Source organism: Calonectris borealis, chromosome 3, assembly GCF_964195595.1.
Source record: "Calonectris borealis chromosome 3, bCalBor7.hap1.2, whole genome shotgun sequence".
Taxonomy (NCBI): domain Eukaryota; kingdom Metazoa; phylum Chordata; class Aves; order Procellariiformes; family Procellariidae; genus Calonectris; species Calonectris borealis.
The window spans coordinates 129227854-129235232 of NC_134314.1; the positions used below are offsets into that span (position 1 = coordinate 129227854).

General features: G+C 54.2%; 1 long non-coding RNA gene across 1 annotated transcript; it reads left to right on the forward strand.

Moving 5' to 3' along the window:
* Window positions 1–2920: 2920 nt before the first annotated feature.
* Window positions 2921–6891, forward strand: LOC142081493 (uncharacterized). The gene is made up of 4 exons (XR_012673357.1): window positions 2921–3381; window positions 5439–5502; window positions 6158–6398; window positions 6744–6891. It is a non-coding gene; the product is annotated as an uncharacterized LOC142081493 (long non-coding RNA).
* The last annotated feature ends 488 nt before the right edge of the window (window positions 6892–7379 follow it).

A 7379-nucleotide genomic window follows, 5' to 3' on the forward strand; every position in this document is an offset into this window, starting at 1 on the left:
GCGTCCCGGAGGGGGCCGGGGAGGGGGGCCGGGGGGGGGGCTGTGCGTCCCGGAGGGGGCCGGGGGGGGGGCTCTGCGTCCCGGAGGGGGCCGGGGAGGGGGGCTGGGGGGGGCTGTGCGTCCCGGAGGGGGCCGGGGAGGGGCTGTGCGTCCCGGGGGGGCCGGGGAGGGGGGCTGGGGGGGGCTGTGCGTCCCGGAGGGGGGCTGGGGGGGGGCTGTGCGTCCCGGGGGGGCCGGGGAGGGGGGCTGGGGGGGGGGCTGTGCGTCCCGGAGGGGGCCGGGGAGGGGGGGCTGTTCGTCCTAGGGGGGCTGGGGAGTGGGGCTGGGGGCGGGGGCTGCAGTCCCCCAAGGAGCTGGGGAGTGGGGCTGTGGGTCCTGGCGGGGCTTGAGAGTGGGGCTTGGGGCTCCCACGGGGCTGGAAAATGGTGTGGTCGGGTGCTGTGAGCACCGGGGGTCCTGGGGCTGGGAGGCGCTTGCAAACACCGGGGAGGGGCTGCGAGCATGGGGGGGCACAAGGGTTGCACCAGGGTCGGTGCACGATCACCTCCATTGTACGGGTGTCGATGTACAGCCAGCCGGGCTGCACGAGGCGCCGTGCGCATGCGCGGTCCCGGGGCGGGGACTACAACTCCTGGCGTGCCCCGCGCGGGCGGTCCGGTGGAGCCGCGCGCTGATTGGCTGCGGAGGGTATTTCAACGGGGCGCGCGGCGGGCTCTGCACCGAGGCGGCGGCGCAGCGTGAGTGTGAGGGGCCGCGGGCCCGGGGAGCCGAGGAGTGGGGCTGTGGCGGGGGGGCGGGGCGGTCCTGCAGGCTCCGGGGACGGGGGCTGGGGGGGCTCCAGGCGGAGGAGGGGCTGTGAGCATCTGGGGAGTGGGGCTGGGGGGCGGGGCTGTGTGCCCTAGGGGGGCCGCGCAGTGGGGCCGGGGCGGGGGGGCGGGGTGGGCGCTGTGTGCAAACAGACCCTCCCTGCGAGTCCCCACTGTCGCCCCGTGGGGCCGGGCACCCCCCAGCCCTCCCTGCAGGCAGACGGGCAGCCTGTAGGCAATGGAGGCCGCCCGCCCCAGCGAGGTGCTCGAGCCTGGGGGCTTCACGGGCCGAGTCGAGGGAGGAGCTGCTGGAGAGAGGGCTTAGAAACGGCCTTCTGCCCCCGAAACTGCTGGAGCATTTGAAGGGGAGGGACAGGTCCACCCCAGGGCCCCAAGGGGAAGCCCTCGGAGCAGGGACTTGGGGTCGTTCTAGGAGCAAAAGCTGGTCCCAGCCAGCTCGCCTCTGCTCCCCCGGCACCGGGATCGGACCTTTCAGCCCCGTTTCTGCCCGAAGCATCACACAAGCGCTTGCCCTCCCCGGGGGCATCTTTGGGCCTTGAGAACAGGCGCAGCAGCTGGGTTTTTGGGCTCAGAAATGGGTGCCAAGTGAGCTGGTTTGGGGGCCCAAAGCAGAAGCCGGTTTGGCCGTTTGTGCGGGGGGCTGGGAGGGCATTGGGGGCTGCGGGGGAAAGCAGGGGGTGGGCAGGGTGCGTGGACCCTCCCCGGGGGGAGGGGCTCTGGTCCTGCTGGACCCCGAAGTGCGGGAGGCCGGCACGCACCAGGCCCAACTCAACGTCTGCGGTGGTCTCTGGGGGGAAGAGGTGGTCTCTGCTTTTCAGACCCCGCACGCCCTCTTCGAGTCCAGCTCTTGCTTGTCGACTGCTTCGAATAGTTATTAACTGATTAGTCGTACAAACTAATTAATGTTTATACAATGTCCAACTATGATATTTAATCCTAATAGTCGAGTTTTGACGGCGATTGGTTTACGACCTTGTCAAAAGCCCAGGCTGTTGCAAATAGCTGGAGCTTGTAAGGAGAAGGAGCTGAAATCAACGGTGCAGAGCTGGAGCTTCAATTAGCCAGAACCGTCGCAAGCAGGAGCTGGAACGAGACGGGGTGTCCGCTGTCTGGGGCATGCCTTAGCCAGAGGCAAAATTACCAGCAGCTGTAACGAGCGGGAGCTGCGATTCGCTGCAGTGTCTGTTTGCCGGAGCATCCGTCGGCCAGACTGCACTCCCAGCACGGCTGAAGAGCAGCCAGGCGCAGGCAGGGCTGTCCCCGGCAAGGCGCTCCGAGCGGCAGGGAGGCGAGTTGTCCTTCTGCTAGCGGGGAGCCCGGCCTCTTCCCTCGGGGATTAAATCCACGCCACGCGTGGATCCGCTCTCTTTGCGTGGAGGGTCTCTCCCGGTCCCGTTCCCGAGGGCTGAAGCGAGGTCCCCCGGGGGGCAGGCGGCAGCACGAGGCGGCGGTGTCTCCCCGGTACCCGGCAAAGGGGAGCGAAACCGGCCGGCTGGAGCTCCCGGGGTGCACAGCCCGGCCCCGCACGGCAGAATCCTTCCCTGGGTTTTCGCCGTTGGCTGGGTGTGACAAACAGGTTCATTTTGTGCCTCCTCTTTTCCCAGCGTCACCTTCTGCGTCACGTGAAGAAAATCCTGCGTGGTTGACGCCGCTTGCTGCTCAGGTGATGGCACGTGTGGGGCCGGGGGAGCCGGGAGAAACATTGGCGCGTCCAAGGTCGCTGCAGGTGCTCCCTACGTAACTCGTAGTTACGAGTGTTTTCCTTTCAGGGAAAAGAATGAGCTTTCATCTGTGAAAAATTAAGAGCTGCCTGTGTCCTTCTTTAAGTTCAAGTGTTTCTCTTCTGTTTGTTCATACTGATTTTATGGGCAGGTTGGAAATAGCCTTTTATTTTTATAGGCATAACTCAATTTGTAGTACTACGTGGTGTCAGGAGAGTGAATTTTGGAGCACCCAGGTATCACTAGAAACGGAATGAATGAGACACGATGGAAACTGATATTTAAACTTGATTTTTACTTGATTTTTTTTTTCCGAGAGTGTTGATGGCACGTTGTCCTGTGGCTCAATCCACGTTCTGTTCAGTGGAGTCTTCAGTCTAGGACTTTTAAGGAAAAAAGTTGGTCCTTCCGAAAAAGGGCTAGTCGTTCATAGGCTCGAGGCATAGACTTGGAGAGCCGCTTAAGTACGTGATCAGAATTAAAGCCAAATGTCGCTTCGTGTTGCTGCTGTTGGCCTTCACTTTCGTTAATTTCCCCGCTGCTCCGTCATGGTTGGGAGCTCTGAATCATCATTTTTTTCACTCCCTAACGCATTTTTCTCCCCAAGGAGAGGCTACGTTTAAAAGTTACTTAGTTTCCTCGCAAATGCATCGGTCAATAAAACGGAGTTATGATTATTAAAACCACACAAATGACACCGGTCTTACAGATCTGGACTATTTCTGAACACGTGTTCATCGCGTGCAGATGTCATCGGGATACGGATCACCTGCATTTCATGCTCTGACGAGACAATCTGCTGAGACAGGGACGAGCTCCAAAAGAAAAAAAAGGTACAACGTCAAGGTTTTGTTTTGTTGTTGGTTTTTGTGGGCTTTTTGTGTTTGTGTTATTTTTTGGTTTGTGTTTTGTGTTTTTTTTTTTTTTTAAAAAGAGTGCGATGTTGACTGGTGGCAGCCTGCAGAGCTCTCTTGCTGCCTGACCTCTCCTTTTCTTCTCTGTCACTCCTCTTTCGTGGCTGTAATTTTCACTCGGGTAGTTTTAGAAGAGCGATTTAGTTCCTCGCCTGTGTAAATGTGCTGGTAATACCTGGAAGGTAAATGCTTGAACCGGTAGCGAATAACTTGGCTACAAGTAGAATTTCTGAAGGAAGAACAACAACAGCAGGAAGCAAGTAGCGAGTTACCCCAAATTTGTGTGTGTCAAACACATCAAAGTTTTATTGCCAAACATTGTTTGGCAATGTGTTCCAAATGGCTCGTTTTGGTAAACTTAAATTTTCAGGAAGTTCAGGGTTGTGTGTGGAAAAACGTGCCCCTCTGTCTAGGTGTCCTGCTACGTAAATAGCATCAGTCAGTAGCACATCCAGCGGCAGGGCTGCTGTTCCCTGCTCTCGATATTGCCGTAGTAGTGTTGTGATGTTTCGACCTAAGAGGCGGGTTTAGGAATGGAAGGAGAATGCCTGCGTCCTGCAAGGGCTACGAATGCCGACCCTTTTCTCTGCCTGCTGCTTTCCTGTGCGTGAGATGAAACTGTATTGTTTTTCTCCCTTGTTCCCGGTAGAAATATTTCTGAAGCTGTCGCTGCTGTGGGTTTGCAACGTGCGTTACTGCGTTTTTGTAGAGTTCTAGTTACGGATCGTTTCTGCCGCGGCAAAGTGTCAAGATACGGTTTTCAGTTTAAAGCTTCAGAAGCTGCATTCGCTGAAATCGGCGTAGGTGAAGCTGGTTGTTGTGGTTTAACCCGGCAGGCAGCTAAACACCACGCAGCTGCTCGCTCGCTCCCCCTGCCCCCAAAGTGGGGTGGGGGAGAGAATCGGAAAAAAAAGTGAAGTTCGTGGGGTGAGGTAAAGACAGTTTAATGGGACAGAACAGGAAGGGGAAACAATCGTAACGATAAAAGAATATACAAAATAAGCGACGCACAATGCGATTGCTCACCGCCCGCCGACTGATGCCCAGCCGGTCCCCGAGCGGCAGTCGCCGCCGCCCGGCCAACTCCCCCAGCTTATGTACTGAGCGTGACGTCATATGGTACGGACTGTCCCTTTGGCCGGTTTGGGTCATCTGTCCTGGCTAAGGTCCCTCCCAGCTTCTCGCTGGCAGGGCATGAGAAGCTGAAAAGTCCCCGACTAGCGTAAGCGCTACTTAGCCACAACTAAAACATCAGCGTGTTACCCACGTTTTTCTCGTCCTAAATCTAAAACACAGCGCTATACCAGTTACCAGGAAGAGAATTAACTCTATCCCAGCCGAAACCAGGACGCTGGTCTTGCGCATGATCCCGCTGTGCTCGCAGGGGTGCTCAGTGGCTCCTCATCAAAACAGCGAGGTGCGTGTGGACGTCCGTAGGGTTGCGCTCGGGGTCTGGGGGCGTTATGTATTTTTGCTGTTGGAAGACGGAATAGAGCGTGTGCCTGTTAAATCTAACGATGGTCGAAGGTTGGGAGGGACCCTGAGCAGGTTTGGTGGCACAACTGCAGTTTTCAAAGATCTCGACCGTTTGGAGAAACGGCCTGGAAAAAAGGATTCCTCTTTTGCAGCGAGTTCGCGAGGACAGACGGGTTGCCGTACTCTTTAACAAAAATACTCAACTTGGGACGTATCGGGTGAGGAAATCGCGGCTCTACTTAGGCTTGAGAAAACGTACGTAGGTGTCTGTGCCTGTCACCTGCGCGTCTCTAGGCAAGTGAGTTCTAGCGAAACTAAAGCTGCCGATGAGCCAAAAGAAAAGGCACGGTTGTCTAAAACATGCATAAGCTCTAGTGGCCTGTCTCAACAACTGCACCAAAGATGATGCAAAATACTTTCTCCTCCACTCAGTTGTAGTCTTCACAGAAAAGGAAGCTTTGTGCTAAACTTTTTTTTTTTTTTGCCTTTCCTCTCAGCAGAATGTCAACTGCCGTGAAAGTACGAGACGGATGGAAAGGATCCATAGTGGTCTGCAAGTACAAGGTATGCCTGTGATGTGTGTCTGCATTTTTCCTAAGGTGCTTGTAGCACGGACTTTACAGTCAACACGAAGAATGTGGCAGCTCTCCTTCTCTCTGATTTTTTAACATGAAATATTTTAACACAAATACTAAAAATAAAGGTCTGTTCTGGAGCGTGGTACGCCTATTCAAGGCTTGCTTTCCTTCGTCTGTTTTCTCTTCCTGAAAGCAGAGTCTTCTGTTTCTGTGTGCTTGCTATTAAAGGGTGCTGTGAAAATAATGTTGGACTAGAAGAGGAAAGGAACCGTTTGTAAGAGTTGGGATGTTCGGGAGAAACAGGCTTTGTTTTCATGATAAAAGCTTAATGCTTTTTCAGTCAGTGTTTAAAATACCTTGCAGGAGCACTGGAAAACCTTACTGAGATACTGGCATCTGTGCTAAAAGCAACCAAGGTCAAAGAAGAGGCGTGGACAACACGGGACAAATCGGCGTCGCTTCGGTGTGTTTTCCAGGCTTTCCCGAGAAGCGGTAGCAGCCTCGTAACTAGCAACAGAGAGTCCTGATGTGGTTTTGGTGAGTTACTGCTTCTATCACGTCCTTTTTCCTTAACCTGCAGCGCGTAATTTTGACTTCGGTTGGAAAGAGATTTTCCAGAATGGAAATCTTTCTCGTTCAAGGAGTTGCCTTTTACGAACTTCCCATCAGAGTGGATCTTCAGAGATGACGTGCTCGGCAGTAGAAGTCATCCGCAAGGAGACTTTTCGCTCTCTCTCTGGAAAAAAAAAAAAAAGGGGTAGGTCGATTTCCTTGCACAGACCCAAGCGCAGCACGTCTTCCGATAGTCGACGTACGGCTGATCTTTGGTTCTCGGGTGTAACGGTCGAGAGATCGTAAAGACGCGTTCCTCCGCACGCTTGGGTACAGCCAACAGCGTTAGCAAACCTGCCAGTCCTTTTTGGTAGCCTGATGTATTGCAGCACCGGGGATTTGATATTCCCCACCGCCTGCCCCCCCCCCCCCCAAAAAAAGTAAAACCGTATGGGAGATCTCTTATCTCACTGATTTTTCTATCATAAATGAAATTTTAAAAAGAAAGTTAAAATTGTCTAATTTCCAAACTGACTTGCGTTGTTTAAACTGCAGCTGCCAAATAGCTGTAGTGTATAATTTATTAGGTGTGCTTAAGCAGTTGGGTAGTTGCTCTAAACGTTTAAAAAGAGAGGCAACTGAACGTTAGGGGCTTTTTTCCTGATCTTTTGGCAGAGTGCTCTGAAGCACTTTATTTCTGTCTCGCTTTCGACGGCGCGTTTCCCCGGCAGTTCGGTAGCATCGGTCTCGGCGCAGCTGGCCAGGCGTCCCTCCTAGTCATGTCACACACGCAAAACCCCTGGTCAAACGATAGCTGTGTAGCTTGGAGGTAGATAATTTAACGGTATGAATTCACAGCTACGCAATTTCAATGAACGCAAAAGGAAAATCAAATATTTTTATAGTACGAGTCTTCTCATTGTACGTATGTAAGCGTGCGCACGCCTTTTTAGCATAAAATGAATTGCTGAGATTTGTTCTTTCTTTTTCATTTTACTCTTCAAAGTTTTACGCTTCACTTTCAGCTTTATCGGCCAAGCGAGCGAGATGCGCAGCAGCAGCAGCAGCAGCGCAAGGGCTGGAGCTGCGGCGGTGGATCCGTGAGCGTAGATGCTGATTACGGCGCGCCCTTGTCCTGCAGCCTCACGGGGTTATCTCCCTGCAGCGGTGCTGTAAGGAAGGGACGAGGCGTTTTCCGACACCAGCGAGAGCGTTTACTTCTCTGCGAAGAACGTGTTCAGAATTGTGTCAATTAGTCTTCACGCTGATTTTAAGCGTTCGAATCGCTCGAGCTTTTAAAGGCGGCGTTGT